Source organism: Bos indicus, chromosome 10 (assembly GCF_029378745.1).
Source record: "Bos indicus isolate NIAB-ARS_2022 breed Sahiwal x Tharparkar chromosome 10, NIAB-ARS_B.indTharparkar_mat_pri_1.0, whole genome shotgun sequence".
Taxonomy (NCBI): Eukaryota; Metazoa; Chordata; class Mammalia; order Artiodactyla; family Bovidae; genus Bos; species Bos indicus.
This window is the reverse complement of record NC_091769.1, coordinates 60,478,265-60,497,510: the sequence shown is the minus strand read 5'-3', so window position 1 is coordinate 60,497,510 and position 19,246 is coordinate 60,478,265. Positions and strand designations below refer to the sequence as shown.

The 19,246-nt window shown below is 40.1% G+C and overlaps 1 protein-coding gene across 1 annotated transcript in view; it reads left to right on the top strand.

Moving 5' to 3' along the window:
* The window catches only part of DTWD1 (DTW domain containing 1), a 92,843-nt gene that overhangs the window by 41,419 nt on the left and 32,178 nt on the right, over positions 1 to 19,246 (top strand). The window lies entirely within an intron of this gene.

Sequence of the window (19,246 nt, the reverse complement as noted above, 5' to 3'; positions counted from 1 at the left end):
GAGACATCCTCTATCTGTCTCTAGGGCCAAAAGGAGAAGGGAGGTTTTTGTAGGAGACATGGTAGGTAGACATTCTGGCTTCTTCCGGGTCTGCACCTATCTCATGACTCCACATTTCTGGTGTCTCTTCACAGAACCAGAGCCCACAGTATTTGAGCAGATGCAGGGCTGGCTCAGAAATTGTTGTGAAGGAGACACTCTTATTCCTCTCACTTCTCAAGATCACAGCGTTTCTGAAGTGCTGCCCACTGCCTTCAGCAGATGAATAACTTCTCCACCCTTGTCCCCCTAATTAAGACCTCTTTGTTTACCTACTCAGGTTAAACTCACCATCTTTCATTTTCCACTCTGCACCATTTCACTGTAGAAATGAATTAAAAGCTCCAACACAAAAGAGTAAAAATGATAGCCTGTAACTGTGACTGGTCAGTGACTGAGGAAAAGGAAAGGAGTGACGGGAAATGCATTTCCTCCCAGTCAGACTCTGGATATCTGTACTGAGGTGTCTGCTACCCCCAGTTATGCCATGTGCCAAACTTTTTATGCCTTAGTAACTGACTCCAAATCTAGTTCTAAAAATTTGAAAAGTAAGGGTAGATAGGTTGAACTAGCAAATGATAACTCAAATAAAACATAAACAGTAATATAATATCAGGCAAAATAAAAATTTAAAAGATCATTATTTATAACAAAGATGATAATAAGCATAAGTGTTTATGTATAAAAAATATAACCATAAAATACGTATTACAAAAATCTTTGCAAACTCTGCTTCCCCAGCAGTCTAGTGGTTATGATTCCACACTTCCAACGCAGGAGGTGCGGGTTCCACTCCCAGTCAGGGAACTGTGATCCCACATGCCATGCAGCACAGCAAATAAACCAATAAATAAATTAATTAAACCATTTTTTCCCCCCATTCTTCTTCCTGTAACCTATTATCTTAACACTTCTATCACCTATTTACCCATCTATTATTCACCATAGAACTGTATTGTTTTTTAATGTATGCATTTAAGACCATTATCATAATTGGTTCTCAATAATCAAAGGAGAATATTGTCTGTATCAATACGAGTAAATTCCAGAAAGTGTCCCCACAAAGTATCACACATCCTATTTTTATGTATAAAATGTTGATAAGTTCTGTATTTGTTAACTGAGTAGAACCTATGTATTATATTAGAATTTTTGAGGAGACACAGCGTTGTTGTTGTTCTTCAGTCACTCAGTTGTGTCTAACTCTTTGACACCCCCATGGACTGTAGCATGCCAGGCTTCCCTGTCCTTCACCATCTCCCGGAAGTTTGCTCAAACTTGTGTCCATTGAGTTGGTGATTCCATCCAACCATCTCATCCTCTGTTGTGCCCTTCTCCTGTGGCCTTCAATCTTTCCCAGCATAAGGGTCTTTTCCAGTAAACTGGCTCTTCGTATCAGGTGGCCAAAGTAGATGCTGAGCTTCAACTTCAGCATCAGTCCTGTCAATGAATATTCAGGAGTGATTCCCTTTAGGATTGACTGGTTTGATCTCCTTGCAGTCCAAGGGACTCTCAAGAGGCTTCTTCAACACTACAGTTCGAAAGCATCAATTCTTTGGTTCTCAGCCGTTTTTATGGTTCAACTCTCATATCCATTGTTGACTACTGGAAAAACCATAGCTTTGACTAGATGGACCTTTGTCAGCAAAATAATGTCTCTACTTTTTAATATGCTGTCTAGGATTGTCATAGCTTTTCTTCCAAGGAGCAAGCGTCTTTTAATTTCATGACTGCAGTCACCATCTGCAGTGATTTTGGAGCCCAAGAGAAGAGAGTTGTCACTGTTTCCATTTTTTCCCTATCTATTTCTATGAAGTGATGGGACTGGATGCCATGATCTTAGTTTTTAGAATGTTGAGATTTAAGCTAACATTAAATCCACATATCTCCTCTCAGCTCCTGTGCCACTCTGCCACCGCTCCATGAAAGCTGCAGCTTTTCATTATAGAGGACTGGAATGCAAAAGTAGAAAGTCAAGAAATACCTAGAGTAACAGGCAAATTTGGCCTTGGATTACAGAATGAAGCAGGGCAAAGGCTAACAGAGTGATGCCAAGAGAACACACTGGTCATCACCCTCTTCCAACAACACAAGAGAAGACTCTACACATGGAAATCACCAGATGGCCAACACTGAAATCAGATTGATTATATTCTTTGCAGCCAAAGATGGAGAAGCTCTATACAGTCAGCAAAAACAAGACCGGGAGCTGACTGGCACTCAGATCATGAACTCCTTATTGCCAAATTCAGATTTAAATTGAAGAAATTAGGGAAAACCACTAGACCATTCAGGTATGACCTAAATCAAATCCCTTATGATTATACAGTGGAAGTGAGAAATAGATTTAAGGGACTAGATCTGATAGACAGAGTGCCTGATGAACTATGGACAGAGGTTCGTGACATTGTACAGGAGGCAGGGATCAAGACCATCCCTAAGAAAAGAAATGCAAAAAGGCAAAGTGGCTGTCTGAGGAGGCCTTACAAATAGCTGTGAAAAGAAGAGAAGTGAAAAGCAAAGGAGAAAAGGAAAGATATAAGCATCTGAATGCAGAGTTCCAAAGAATAGCAAGGAGAGATAAGAAAGCCTTTCTTAGCGATCATGCAAATAGAGGAAAACAATAGAATGGGAAAGACTAGAGATCTCTTCAAGAAAATTAGAGATACCAAGGGAACATTTCATTCAAAGATGGGCTCGATAAAGGACAGAAATGGTATGGACCTAATAGAAGCAGATATTAAGAGGAGGTGGCAAGAATACACAGAAGAATTGTACAAAAAAGATCTTCATGACCCAGATAATCACGGTGGTGTGATCACTCATCCTAAAAGATGATGCTGTTAAAGTGTTGTACTCAACATGCCTGCAAATTTGGAGAAAACAGCAGTGGCCACAGGACTGGAAAAGGTCAGTTTTCATTCCAATCCCAAAGAAAGGCAATGTCAAAAAATGCTCAAACTACCACACAATTGCACTCATCTCACACACTAGTAAAGTGATGTTCAAAATTCTCCAAGCCAGGCTTCAGCAGTACATGAAACATGAACTTCCAGATGTTCAAGCTGGTTTTAGAAAAGGCAGAGGAACCAGAGATCAAGTTGCCAACATCCACTGGATCATCGAAAAAGCAAGAGAGTTCCAGAAAAATGTCTACTTCTGCTTTATTGACTATGCCAAAGCCTTTGACTGTGTGGCTCACAATAAACTGAAAAATTCTGAAAGAGATGGGAATACCAGACCAACTGACCTGCCTCCTGAGAAACCTGTATGCAGGTCAGGAAGCAACAGTTAGAACTGGACGTGGAACAGCAGACTGGTTCTAAATAGGAAAAGGAGTATGTCAAGGCTGTATATTGTCATCCTGCTTATTTAAGTTATATGCAGAGTAAATCTTGGGAAACGCTGGGCTGGAAGAAGCACAAGGTGGAATCAAGATTGCTGGGAGAAATATCAATAACCTCAGATATGCATATGACACCACCCTTATGGCGGAAAGTGAAGAATAACTAAAGAGCCTCTTGATGAATGTGAAAGAGGAGGGTGAAAAAGTTGGCTTAAAACTCAACATTCAGAAAACTAAGATCATAGCATCTGGTCCCATTACTTCATGGCAAATAGATGGGGACACATTGGAAACAGTGGCTGACTTTATTTTTGGGGGCTCCAAAATCACTGTAGATGGTGATTGCAGCCATGAAATTAAAAGACACTTACTCCTTGGAAGGAAAGTTATGACCAACTTGGACAGCATATTAAAAAGCAGAGACATTACTTTGTCAACAAAGGTCCATCTAGTCAAGGCTATGGTTTTTCTAGTTGTCATGTATGGATTTGAGAGTTGGATTATAAAGAAAGCTGAGTGCAAAGAATGGATGCTTTTGAACTGTGGTGTTGGAGAAGACTCTTGAGAGTCCCTTGGACTGCAAGGAGATCCAACCAGTCCACCCTAAATGACATCAGTCCTGGGTGTTCATTGGAAAGACTGATGTTGAAGCTGCAACTCCAATTATTTGGCCACGTGATTTGAAGAGCTGACTCATTTGAAAAGACCCTGATGCTGAGAAAGATTGAGGGCAGGAAGAGAAGGGAACAGAGGATGAGATCTTTGGATAGCATCACCGACTCAATGGACATGAGTTTGGGTGAACTCCAGGAGCTGGTGATGGACAGGGAGGCCTGGAGTGCTACAGTTCATGGGGTCACAAAGAGTCAGACATGACTGAGCGACTGAACTGACTAAAAGCATACATGTCCCCAAACATAGTCACTATAATCTAGTAGAGAGGTTGAGGTTCTTAGAAAGCTGGAATGTATGTTATAGGAAAGCCAAAGAAAGCACTAGAAGTGTTCTAACCTTTTGTTGTGGATAGAGAAGATTCATTGCTCTTACTTACTCTCCACTGTTGTCACTGCCAGATAACTTGACATTTGAACATTGCCTGAATCATATGGGTCAGTTTTTGTAAGATCCTCAAAGTACCGACTGTTGTGGGTCAAGGTAGCTTCATGTTGGATCCATTCCTTAGGAATAAGGTAGGTGGAATTCTGTTGTAGAAGGTAGAAATGTGCCAGTCAATCTGGCACATAATGTTTATTTGTAACAGGAATCTTATGAATGAAGACAGAGATGGTAGAGGATGAGGGAGATATATCACTGAGAGAATAAGAAATGAACTATGACTGGGAAAGCCAAACAATATGAATTTGTATACGTATTTTTAATATCCTAATTTTCTCTATATGAAAATGGAGTCTGGGTGAAAACTTTTTTTGTATATTAAAACAGTTTTAATTTTCTTGTATATCAAAGACCATGTAAAAAGTTAGAGGAAAGCTTAAAGCTTAGAAGTATTAGTCATACATGTTTTCTTCTGTGTACATATATATATATAGATAGAGAGAGAGAGAGAGAGAGAGAGACATATATTATAAATATTGAGAAAATGAACATACATGGTTCAATTTTTAAATTATATTTTTATTTTTTATTGGAGTGTTTCTGCTGTACAACAATGTGAATCAGCTATATATACATACATCCCCTCCCTTTTGAACCTCCATCCCACCCTCCCCCAATTCCACCCCTCTAGGTCATAATTGAGCACCGAACTGAGCTCCCTGTGCTATAAAACAGCTTCCTACTAGCTATCTATTTTATACACAATAATGTATAAAGTTTATCCCGATCTCCCAATTCATCTCACCTTCTCCTTCCCACCATGTCCATCTGTCCATTGTTTACATCTGGGTTTCTATTCCTGCCTTACAAATAGGCTGAGATGGTTCAATCTTTACTATCTTTTATACATGTCTTTCTTCATTTGTCATTTTATGTATTTATCACATTATGGCCTTTTGTGTTTATTTTTCACTATGACTTCCCTATCCCTGTCCCGTGATTTTGAGCTGCTTGAGGGCAGGACACAGTGGGCCTCGTAGAACTGGGCACGGCATTCAGCATACAGCAGGCAATCTGCATTTACTGAATGAAATGATTATGGCCCTGACCAACCATCAGTAAGGCAAATCAAGTTGACTTTTGAAATTGGGATGACTTCATTCTTACCATCATCTCTCTCTCTCTGGAAGAGTTTCATTTTGTAACATAGAATATGAGTTGTAAGACAGAAGTTAGGCAGTTTGTTAGGCAGAAGTTTATGGCTGTAAAACAGAATTGGGATAATTATCCTGCTTTGGGATTGAAACGGGCAGTGGAAAATTGTTCCACGGATGATGGCGCTGGGAAACAATTCAAATCAGCCCCTGACAGACTGACTTGGTATTCCAGGTATAATAATTTTCCCTCATATCTAGGCCCTCATCAATTACTTTTGAAATATTTGCTTTGAAATAAAAAAAGCTAAAGCATTGGTTCTATTCATTTTCACCTAACTCAGCTACAAGTATTCCCAACTGACAGTTTTCCATTCTAATGCTAACCAGGGCAAAGCTTCTGTCTCCCTTTATTTATTTATTTTTTATTATCTTCATTTTTCTCACTTATAAAGAAGGTGGCTCTCTATTGGGAATATGATGATCATAAATTGTTGAATGCTAGTTGATTGGTCAATGACAGTTTAGTAATGTTTTCATCAAATAGACTTCCTTGGCCCAGATAGGCAGGGTGTGTGGCAAGAGACTGGTATAGTTAAGCTGAAATAAAAGCCTCTGAATTTGAATTTTCAACTTAGAGACACCCACTTTCCTTTCTAGGCTTATTTCATTTTCCCTTCAGTTCCTATGTAAACTTTTAACACAAGAAAGTGAGATAGTATACTCCATTACAAAAACAAGCAAATGAAAAATTTCCCTTGAGAAAGGAAACAGATCTTGACTTCACTGTCACATCACCAGTGCCATTTGCCTAGAGGACACTCTGTGTGTAGAAGGATGAATGACCCATCCTCTCTGCTCATCGCCTCCCAGCCTAGTCATTCTTTTGTCATAATGGGCCTCCACTTTCAGCTCTAGAGGCTGCCTATGTGATCTCCTCTCTTTCAGATACCTGGAATCCTCGCTTTTACAAAGAATAGCTCTCTTCTCACTGTCCTACTTAGATTTCACAGTTTTTTCTACCTCAGGAATCTTGTATACATCCCTTAGCATTTGGTCTGGGTTCTCTGTTATTTACAGCATCAGACCTTGCTTCTATCACATCCACAAATGGGTGTTGTTTTTGCTTTGGCTCCTTCCCTTCATTCTTTTTGGAGTTATTTCTCCACTGATCTCCAGTAGCATACTGGGCACCTACTGACCTAGGGAGTTCATCTTTCAGTGTCCTATCTTTCTGCCTTTTCATACTGTTCATGGGGTTCTCAAGGCAAGAATACTAAAGTGGTTTGCCATTCCCTTCAATTCAATGGACATGAGTTTAGGTAAACTCCGGGAGTTGGTGATGGACAGGGAGGCCTGGCATGCTGTGGTTCATAGGGTCACAAAGAGTCGGACACGACTGAGCGACTGAACTGACTGACTCTGTTATTTATTTCCATCACACCCCTCCCCCTACCAGATGAAACTGAACTGAAAAAGATAAGGACTGATTGGACTGTCTCATATTCTTTCATTTCCCTAGAGAGTCCATTATCAAGATCAAGCATCTTTAAAACTATCTTCAAAATAATTAGACTTTTCACATTACCAAAAGTGACCTACATCAAGAAGGGCATAATGATTAGGTGCCATGATGCTAAAACTTCATTTTTCCTCTTTGAATTACTTTTTAAAAGACTCACTTATGAAATACCAATTTGGTGAATCTCTGGCCCCAGAAAGGTAATTGGGGGTATTTGGGGGAGTGGGAGTGGGAGTGGGTTAACATGTATCATGTACCAGGAAAGGAAGATAGGGGAAGGAAAAACAAACCCAAAACAAGACTTCTGTCTTGTTATACTCAGCTGAAGATGAAAAAAAATGAAGAGTCAATCTTTGAGATATGGCATATTTAATTCTAGTGTTTTGACTTCTGATAATGTTAAAAAGCCTTTAGCTTGGCTCTTGTTGATTCTGCGTACTCGAACTAAACTTTAGTTTCTCAAGTGCTTTCTTTTAAAAGGAATAAAATATTTTATCCAGCATGTTATTTCTAATTTTCTTTCTACTAATAGCTTTCATACTCCCTTGATCTGAGCCCAGAACAAGATGGCTGATTAGAAAGACATTTCCTGCAAGAGGTTTGATCTAGACGTATCTACATCAAGTCAGAATGCTTGGGCACCATCCAAAAGGGCAGAAAATATGTTCTGTGTTATTAGAAATCCTGGAATGGAAGTACAAAGTAGTACACAGTAAGTGAGAGCATGTTTTATATCTGTGACTGGATTTTCCAACATTTAGAGGCACAGACTAAAGCAAAAGGGAGTAGCAGTAGGTCCAGCCCTTGGCTTTGTAAAAATGCCAAGTTGTAATCACATCTTATTTATTTTTCAAGATGACACAACAGCCTAAGAAAATTTAGTTTACAGAAAAATTCCAGAAACAGTACATCAACAATCCCTCAAAGTATATGTAGTTATTATTTATTCCTTGGAGGTAGTGGAAATAAAAATGGAGGTGAGTAGAAGAGTCATTGTGGGCCTTGAGGATCACTGAAAGATTGATAATGGGGATGAGATAAACTACATGCATTGCTAGCTGCTCAGTGTTATGCCCACTTGGATTTGAGGCTAGTGAATTCTCAAGGGCTGGTTTCTGAAGAAATAAAGAAACTCTACTTGAGCTTCTTAAGACTGTGAGGTTCCAGGAAAGGCTGAGTATTTAAAGCAAAACCTATAGGAAAACTTAGTGATGGACAGGAAAGCCTGGCGTGCTGCAGTCCATGGGGTCACAGAGAGTTGGACCCAACTGAGCGACTGAACTGAACTGATAGGAAAACTTGAACTTGGATTGTCCTGTAATATCCCAGTTGATCAAAGCAAGTATGTTCCAGAGGAACACTTCATTTCTGGAGCCCTGCAACACTGCCCCAGGATAATTCATAGGATTTACTTATGGCAACCAGCTCATCAGTGACCCTGAAGATTGGTTCTACTTCCTTTTTGCTGTTCAACAGATCATAACCAAGTTACCATTTAGTGTTATATCTCTTTGCCCACATGCTGTTGTTTCAACTTCTGCAAATGGGCCTTTGTCTTTGTTAAGAGAAGCTGGTTAGTCTGACTCTTGAAAGCCTCCAGTAAGCCCTGATGCAGGACTGACGTATCTGATGGACTCAAGACATGCGCTGTCTTTCTGAGAAGCTTCACAATATTGCTCTTCTCTTCAACCTCACCCTACCACATTCCCAGAGACCCAGAACTGGTCTGCTCTTCACTGGGTCTATGATTGTAAATGCTTCTTCATGGAGGGCAGAGGAGTTGAAAGCTTACTGAGGAGTTAAAATATTTACCAAGCAACAGTCAAAGACAGCTGAGAAATTATAGAAAGGTACAGGTCACCTGACATTCTCTCTCTCTAATTTCTTACTTTTTTTCGTTCCAATTTATGCAAAGAATTGAAGATCCCGAGAAATAGTTGAAATAGGCTAACTATTAAAAAGGCACTTTTCCTTATTTAAAGAAAATAGGCATATGTTTTGTATGACTTAACATATTTTAAAAGAAGATACAAATGAAAAATTATATGGGGATCTCTCAAAAATACATTATTTATCCTGTGACTCAAATGATTACTGATAAAGCTACAAATAGTGTTCACTTGGGGGAATACAATGATTTTCAATTATTGACATTTCTTTACCAACAAATGTTTGTGAAACAGGAACTTTTCACTAAAGAAGATTTATAGGGGAAAAAGTCAGGAGCTCATCATGAGAATAAATTACTCAGAGAGAAAAAGGGGAAATGGATATTGTGTAGAAAACCAGGAAGACAAACAAATGTGAGAGAAAACACCTGCTTTCCTATAAACATTTGACTTAATACAGTTCCCAGAAATGTTCAATGAAATAACTGTTAACAACAAATTCAGACTCAATTAACATAACATTACAATTTCAAAGGTCAAAAGAAAAAGCTGCCTTTCTTCTCTTTTTACTTTTTAGCTTTCCCCCTGTCCAGAATTCTCTGGTGATGTAGCCAACAGATGGATTTATTTCTTTTTAAGCTTAAAGAAAGGTCACAAATAGCTTTCAACAGATTACAAACGATTTGACACATGATTTCAGAAGCTGGGAAAATTCCATGGACGCAGGAAAGCTTTGAGAATTGATGAAAAGATTTCATAACAGTGCAGGCCAAAATTAACATTGCGAACACAGGTTCCATTTTAATTAATTAGGTGCAAACCATAGCCCAGCCCTCTGGATCAGTTGTGCCTGCTTTACTAGCCGATTTTGAGAATTCTTTGATATTTAAATTTGATGTTATTGCTTAACAGTAAAAGGCCTTTTGTTACCTTAAGGTAAAAAGCTTCTGCTTTAAACCCAAGCCCAGTTCCCAGTATAATTTGAAGGATTACAAAGGCACTGTCCTGTCCAAAATTATCTTCATTAGACTCAACTGAAACAGTATTTTTATTCTGTGCTTACTACATGGCATAGAGATCCTTTTCATTGCTGTGGATATCTGGGCTTTCCTTCTTAAAGATGAAGCGATCCTCAGAGATGACTGGCCTACATTTTTACTAAAAGATGCCAGTTATTGGGAGAAATTCTAGAATACTACAGTTTACTTGAATCGGGCTTGTTAGGGTGCAATTAGCGTCTTTTATTGCTTGAAAGAGAACAGTTTTGAGATCCCTTAAAATTTGGGATGTGAATCCTCTTAAGAATATAGTATTTGTTTACTTTTTTCATCTTTTCTAATTGATTTAAAGGGATTAATGAAGCCATCATCAATTTAAGCTCCCTCTCTCTTTGTGTGTGTGGTTAGTTGCTTAGTTGTGTCGGACTCTTTGTGACCCTATGGGCTGTAGCCCACCAGGCTCCTCCGTGTCCATGGAATTCTCTAGGCAAGAATACTGGTGTGGGTTGCCATGCCCTCCTCCAAGGGTTCTTCCCAGCCCAGGGATGAAACCCACATCTCTTATGTCTCCTGCTTTGGCAGGCACTTTCTTTACCACTAGCGCCATCTGGTCCATGGAGGTCATTGAGTTGTAACAGTAAGTATATTTCATTCAGGATCATTATTAGTAAGGCAGTGCCCTATACCAATTAGGGGCAATCAGAGTTGCTTTGCATTCTGTGCGCTGTTGCTTCAGTCATCTCCAACTCTGCAACCTTATGAACTGTAGCCCACCAGGCTCCTCTGTCCATGGGATTTTCCAGGCAAGAATACTGGAGTGGGTTGCCATGCCCTCTTCTAGGGGATCTTCCCAACCCAGGGATCAAACCCACGTCTCTTATGTCTTCTGCATTGACAGGACCTTATAATGGATACAATTAGTTTTGTCTTCTTTCTCAGCTCTGCCCATATTTAACCTGGTAGTTGAGAGTATTATAAGCTTCCTCTTAAACAAAGAAGATTTTTAAAAAAATATTTTAAAGAATAGTCTCGTGTAGATTTCATAACAATGTAACTTAGATGAGAGTTTCTTTACATATTTCAGTCTCAGTTTCCTCTTAAGTAAAATGAAGCATACATATTTTTTCTTGCTGAAAAATATTATGATCCGTGGAGTTTTTTTGAAAAAAAATTTTTTTTTTTCAATGAATGATGTAACGCTGTGGTACTCAAGAACCTTTGTGTACCACTCTTGGGCTTCCCAGGTGGTGCTAGTGGTAAAGAACCTGCCTGCCAAAGCAGGAGATGTAAGAGATGCAGGTTCATGGGTTGGGAAAATCCGTTAGAGGAGGACATGGCAATCCACTTCAGTATTATTGCCTAGAGAATCCCATGCTCAGAGGATCCTGGCGGGCTACAGTCTACAGGGTCGTAAAGAGTTGGACACGACTGAAGTGACTTCATGCATGCACACAGGCATGTGCTTTTCTTCCCAAAGTCCTAAAAAATGTACTCTACCAACACAAGAAGTTAAATCAAGAGAGAGAAAAGACCTAGGGTCTAAGATATAGTGACATCAATACAGTACACATAAGGAAGTCCGACTATGAGAGTGAACAATAATCTTAGGACAGTATTCAGTTGTAGGACTAGACAGTAATTCAGTTCAGTCGCTCAGTTGTGTCCGACTCTTTGCGACCCCAAAAATCGCAGCACGCCAGGCCTCCCTGTCCATCAGCAACTCCCGGAGTTCACCCAGACTCACATCCATCGAGTCAGTGATGCCATCCAGCCAGTGATGCCATCCAGCCATCTCGTCCTCTGTCATCCCCTTCTCCTCCTGCCCCCAATCCCTCCCAGCATCAGAGTCTTTTCCAATGAGTCAACTCTTCGCATGAGGTGGCCAAAGTACTGGAGTTTCAGCTTTAGCATCATTCCAGGGCTGATCTCCTTCAGAATGGACTGGTTGGATCTCCTTGCAGTCCAAGGGACTCTCAAGAGTCTTCTCCAACACCACACTTCAAAAGCATCAATTCTTCGGCACTCAGCCTTCTTCACAGTCCAACTCTCACATCCATACATGACCACTGGAAAAACCATAGCCTTGACTAGACGGACCTTTGTTGGCAAAGTAATGTCTCTGCTTTTTAATATGCTATTTAGGTTGGACATAACTTTTCTTCCAAGGAGTAAGCGTCTTTTAATTTCATGGCTACAGTCACCATCTGCAGTGATCTTGGAGCCCAAAAAAATAAGTCTGACACTGTTTCCACTGTTTCCCCACCTATTTCCCATAAAGTGATGGGACTGGATGCCATGATCTTCGTTTTCTGAGTGTTGAGCTTTAAGCCAACTTTTTCACTCTCCACTTTCACTTTCGTCACGAGGCTTTTGAGTTCCTCTTCACTTTCTGCCATAAGGTGGTGTCATTTGCATATCTGAGGTTATTGATATTTCTCCCAGCAATCTTGATTCCAGCTTTTGCTTCTTCCAGCCCAGTGTTTCTCATGATGTACTCTGCATATAAGTTAAATAAGCAGGGTGACAATATACAGCCTTGACATACTCCTTTTCCTATTTGGAACCAGTCTGTTGTTCCATGCCCAGTTCTAACTGTTGCTTCCTGACCTGCATACAGGTTTCTCAAGAGGCAGGTCAGGTGGCCTGGTATTCCCATCTCTTTCAGAATTTTCCACAGTTTATTGTGATCCACACAGTCAAAGGCTTTGGCATAGTCAATAAAGCAGAAGTGGATGTTTTTCTGGAATTCTCTTGCTTTTTCCATGATCCAGCGGATGTTGGCAATTTGATCTCTGGTTCCTCTGCCTTTTCTGTAACCAGCTTGAACATCAGGAAGTTCACAACAGTAATTAGTAGAGTTCAAAACAAGAGATCAGAGGGCTTCAGAAAGGCTGCCTTAAAGAAAAAATAATATGCAATTTGTAATTTTTTGGTTGTACTTGACATTGAAAACGTCTTTAGAATTCTCTTAAAAGAACTTGAGGATAAATTAGTGCCTAGAAAAGTAATTATTGAAAATTTAATTTTGTTAACTCCAGGGAAAGCAAAAGTTGTAAAAGAGAAATGCAATACACACTATGTGATTCTACTGTAAACCATATTCGTATCTTGTTAATGATATGTGTTATTCTTTATTCAACTATAGTTTGCATTATAATTATGCTACAATAATGGGTGAGAGGTAATAGAAAAAAATGTGGTTTGTGTGTGTGGTGAGGGGGGTTGGGAAGAGTTTTGCTGTGCAAAAGAGCTGTATCCTAATATTTCATAGCCATAAATCAACAGATATTATCTACAGTAATAATAGCAGTTTATACATATAATTTAGAAATATGGAAATAAACACCAGGAAAAATAATAGAATGGCTTGAAAGTGATTGCCTCTGGAAAGTGGGATTCCATGGTGGGGGTGACATGGTAGCAGACCACTCTTCTCCCTTATATTGTATTACTGGTGGTGGGGGGACCCCTTGCAGGGCCTGAAAAGGGCTAACACTTGTCTAACACTCGGAGATGAATGGTCTGAGGAGACAAACCTGCTGACAAAGTAAGACACTTTATTGGGAAGGGGCCCCAGGTGGAGAGCAGTAGAATAAGGGAACCCAGGAGAACTGCTCTGCCACGTGGCTTGCAGTCTCAGGTTTTATGGTGACGGGATTTGTTTCTAGGTTGTCTTTGGCCAATCACTCTGACTCAGAGTCCTTCCTGGTGGCACACATATTGCTCAGCCAAGATGGACGCCAGCCAGAAGGATTCTGGGAGGTGGTAGGACACGTGGCGTCTCCTTTTGACCTTTCCCGACTTCTTATGGTTGGCGGAAGCTTGTTAGTTCTGGGTTCCTTACTAGGACCTCTTGTCGTACAATAATTCATGCAAATTGTTACTATGGTGCCTGGCTAGGGTGGGCAGTTTTAATCAGTGTGTTTCCCCTAACACTACCACTATTGTCAGACAATGTACAATAATTACTTCAATAACATTTAAAATGTTTTCAAAAGTACCTTACATGTGTTCAAAGGAAAGGCACGACTGTTTGGCAGCTGTTTCTACCCAGACAGAATGATTCACTTTATTTCAGAGTGGTGCTTATATTTTTATCCTTTATTTACATTTGTAGAAATGAGATTGTCTACACTGACCTGGCTCAATATAGATTGGAAATCAGTCAAGTTCTGAGTGCTAAAAATGGCATGCAGGCTATTTTCAGCAGTCACCCATGATACATGGTGACTTGTTTGGCACCTTCTTTGTCATTTGCAATATGTCCTGCCTGCCACTTCCTAGGGTTGCAAGAAAAAAGTACAGGATACCCCATTAAAATTGAATTTCAGATAAACAAATAAAATTTTAGATAAGTATATCCTCAATATTGTATGGGATAGGCTTGTGCTATAAAAAATTCATTGCCTATCTGAAATTCAAATTTAATAGGGCCTCCTGTAATATTAGTTGCTAAATCTGACAACCTTACCATGTCTAAATGTTAGTGGGAGTGTTCCTTTAGTTGCTAGGGTTAATGAGTGGTAAACATCATTACTAATTCCCCCAGACTCTGAATTTTTCAAGTTCAAATCAGGTCACTATCTCTCAGTTTCTTCCCTTGCTGCTTGCTAACATCACTGAAGATTTTATTTACATGATGATAGTGTATAGACAAAATAGTAGCATACACCACAACAAAAAATAAACAAGCAAAAAACCCAAAAGTGTAGACTACATTACCCTGGAAGATTCCATTCTCATATATCCTGCATTCTTATATATTTTATACTGATGGTCCAAAGTATCTTTTATCCATGAGTGAACAAATACAGAAGTTTTTCCTGTGGTCATGTATGGATGTGAGAGTTGGACTGTGAAGAAGGCTGAGTGCCAAAGAATTGATGCTTTTGAAGTGTGGTGTTGGAGAAGACTCTTGAGAGTCCCTTGGACTGCAAGGAGATCCAACCAGTCCATTCTGAAGGAGATCAGCCCTGGGATTTTTTTGGAAGGAATGATGCTAAAGCTGAAACTCCAGTACTTTGGCCACCTCATGCGAAGAGTTGACTCATTGGAAAAGACTCTGATGCTGGGAGGGATTAGGGGCAGGAGGAGAATGGGACGACAGAGGATGAGATGGCTGGATGGCATCCCTGACTGGATGGACGTGAGTCTGAGTGAACTCCGGGAGTTGGTGATGGACAGGGAGGCCTGGCGTGCTGTGATTCATGGGGTCGCAAAGAGTCGGACACGACTAAGCGACTGATCTGATCTGAATACCTTTATGTTAGTGATTCAGTTAGCTATTTCATTTTCCAACTCAGTACATTATAATGAATAAATATTTGAAGGATTTAACAAATATTAGTTGGTTCTGGACATAGTTTGCTAAGTCATTTCTGTTATTTATCTAAATAGAGTACATTTCCACATATTGCCACTATTAGGCATCTTTACTTAAAACAAAAATGAATTTCAAATGCCTGATGAAGAAATAGTGGTCTAATCCACAAAATCATCAAAATAAATGAGTTAGCATGAGGGATTAAAAACAATTCAGTGACTCAGACTTTGTGACTAACTCTGCATCCAAACAGGTAACCAAAAAATGACCTCTCGTGCAGCTTTTTGAAAATGATTCAGTGATATTCTTGTTTCTCATAAAAAATAAAGGTTTAGCAATGTGCAGTTCAGTTCAGTTGCTCAGTTAGGTCCAACTCTTTGTGACCCCATGGGCTGTGGATGCCAGGCTTCCCTGTCCATCACCAACTCGTGGAGCTTGCTCAAACTCATGTCCATCGACTCAGTGATGCCATTCAACCATCTCATCCTCTGTTATCCCCTTCTCCTCCTGCCTTCAATAATTCTAAGCATCAGGGTCTTTTCCAATGAGTCAGTTCTTCGCATCAGGTGGCCAACGTATTGGAGTTTCAGCTTAAGCATCAGTACCAGAGAATCCTTATCAGACGCTATGTTGATACCTGAAATTGGCACTACCTGTGAAAGTGCTGCATTCAATATGCCAGCAAATTTGGAAAACTCAGCAGGGGCCACAGGACTCAAAAAATTCAGTTTTCATTCCAATCCCAAAGAAAGGCAATGCCAAAGAATGCTCAAACTACTGCACATTTGCAGTCATCTCACACGCTAGTAAAGTAATGCTCAAAATTCTCCAAGCCAGGCTTCAGCAATATGTGAACCGTGAACTTCCAGATGTTCAAGCTGGATTTAGGAAAGGCAGAAGAACCAGAGATCAAATTGCCAACATCCACTGGATCATTGAGAAAGCAAGAGAGTTCCAGAAAAACATCTACTTCTGCTTTATCGACTATGCCAAAGCCTTTGACTGTGTGGATCACAATAAACTGTGGAAAATTTTGAAAGAGATGGGAATATCAGACCACCTGACCTGCCTCTTGAGAAATCTGTATGCAGGTCAGGAAGCAACAGTTAGAACTAGACATGGAACAATAGACTGGTTCCAAATAGGAAAAGGAGTACGTCAAGGCTGTGTATTGTCACCCTGCTTATTTAACTTATATGCAGAGTACATCATGAGAAACGCTGGGCTGGATGAAACCCAAGCTGGAATCAAGATTGCCAGGAGAAATATCAATAACCTCAGATATGCAGATGACACCACCCTTATGACAAAGTGAAGAAGAACTAAAGAGCCTCTTGATGAACATGAAAGAGGAGAGTGAAAAAGTTGGCTTAAAGCTCAACATTCAGAAAACTAAGATCATGGCATCTGGTCCCATCACTTCATGGCAAACAGATGGGGACACAGTGGAAACAGTGGCTGACTTTATTTTGGGGGGCTCCAAAATCACTGTAGATGTTGATTGCAGCCATGAAATTAAAAGACACTTACTCCTTGGAAGGAAAGGTATGACCAACCTAGATAGCATATTAAAAAGCCGAGACATTACTTTGTCAACAAAGGTCCGTCTAGTCAAGGCTATGGTTTTTCCAGTAGTCATGTATGGATGTGAGAATTGGACTCTAAAGAAAGCTGAGTGGCGAAGGATGGATGCTTTTGAACTGTGGTGTTGGAGAAGACTCTTGAGAGTCTCTTGGACTGCAAGGAGGTTCAACCAGTCCACCCTAAAGGAGATCAGTCCTGAGTGTTCATTGGAAGGAGTGATGTTGAAGATGCAACTCCAATACTTTGGCCACCTGATGTGAAGCGCTGACTCATTTGAAAAGACCCTGATGGAGAAGGAGGAGAAGGGGACGACAGAAGATGAGATTGTTGGATGGCATCACCAACTCAGTGTACATGAGTTTGGGTAAATTCCGGAGTTGGTGATGGACAGGGAGCCCTAGCGTGCTGTGGGTTATGGGGTCGCAAAGAGTCAGACACGACTGACTGTACTGGACGGAGCTGATGAAACAGAAACAGACTCACAAATTTACAGAACAGATTTGTGGTTGCCAAAGGAAAGTTGGGAGAGGGAAGAATTGGGGGTTTGGGACTAGCAGATGCAAACTATTATATGTCTGATGTATAAACAACAGAGTCCTACTATATAGCTCAGGGAACTATATTCAATATCCTGTGGTAAACCAAAACGGAAACAAATATAAAGAAGAATGTATACATACACACATACACAGATATATCTTTTGTATATATTAAAGTTTTATATATATATATATATATATATATATATATACACACACACATATAACTAAATCAATTTGCTGTACAGGAGAAACTGACAAAACATTGTAAATCAATTATACTTCAATTTTAAAAATATAGAAGGGAAAAAAATAAGAAAAAAAAACCCAAAACTGCATGCCCTGGACATGATAGAATTGATGTGATTAGGTGTCAGTTTCACAAACTGCCTTAACCTTAGCACAATTAGACAAAATTAATGTTTGTGAACACCTGCCGGGGTCCAGCCCCGGTGGATCCAGGGAATTCGAAGCGGGAACGGCGTCGGTGAGGATCAGGAAACAATTGCTTAATTAAACGTTAATTAAGGATATAAAGAGTGGTTAAATAAGGATAGCTCAGTGACGAAATTCAGTGGAGAAAAGAGGCTGAAATAAGGATAGCTCAGTGAGGAAATTCAGTGGAGAAAAGAGGCTGAATAATTCAGCCAGAAGGTGAGAGAAAGAACGGCATGGGGAGACCAAGTTTCGGTGAACAAGGCCCGCACTTTATTTTCCAAAGTAGTTTTTATACCTTAAGTTATGCATAGAGGATAATGGGGGAAGGGGTAGAGTCATGCAGTAAGCCAGGCTTTCTTCCTGCAAATTTATCATATGCAAAAGTTTAGGTGATTTGCATCATCTTCTGGCCCGGAGGCCTGTTAACATTTTAAGAAACTAATTTTTCTCTATAGGTGATTATTCTAAAGTCAGGCACCACCCTCCAAAAGCATTAGATAAAGTTGCATTCCTATAGAGCAGAGGAGTGGTGGGCTATAACAAGAAAAAGAATTAACTCAAGGGTCCCAGGTTACAAACATTAAAGCTACTACTTACACCAATTATATTAATCAGTACACTGCCAGGGACACAGCAGGTAAGGGATATGGAGACTTAGCAGCAAACATTGGCCCAACAAGTGAAAAACCCTTCACCAACACAATTTCTAATCAATCTTTTACCTGCTCAAAGGAATCTGTATTTAGACAGTTTAGAACATCTCATGCCTCTCACAGTTTGGAGGCTCTGAGCAATCACATGTGGCCGGAAAAACCTATTCAGGCAGGCTAGAGGACTTCCAAAGGAGTTTGTAGGTTGAAACACTATCACACCCAGGAACTTTATTAACTGGAGCTGTAAGTTAACTCTTTTTTCAGAGAGAGGTAATGGGGGACAGCCCCCTGTAAAGTCAGAGGTGTAGGTGAGAGCACAAAGCAGAAAGTAGGCAGACTCTGGTTTTGGGAGTAGATGCTCGAGAATTTCCAGGGGGACTCCTGAGGCTTGATCCTGCCTTTGCGTATGCCAAGCCTCCTTCCTCATGACCTTTGCCACGGGCGGAGCTCGCTCCCGGCAAACACCAATTATCTTTGTGTATCATCAGGAGTAAGTGGTGTGTTTACTCACACACTGGACTACCTAAAATGAAGTTGTTCAATGAACTTGTGAGTCGCCTCCATTGGTGAAGTGGCTGTGATGTGTGGTAAAGTAATGACCTTGGATCCATTATTTATAGATAGTGTGTCTTTGTACAGACATAATCTAGTGTCAGGGATTCCTAGGTAACTGAAATCTTAGACAGTCATTTGAGGATTTCTCCA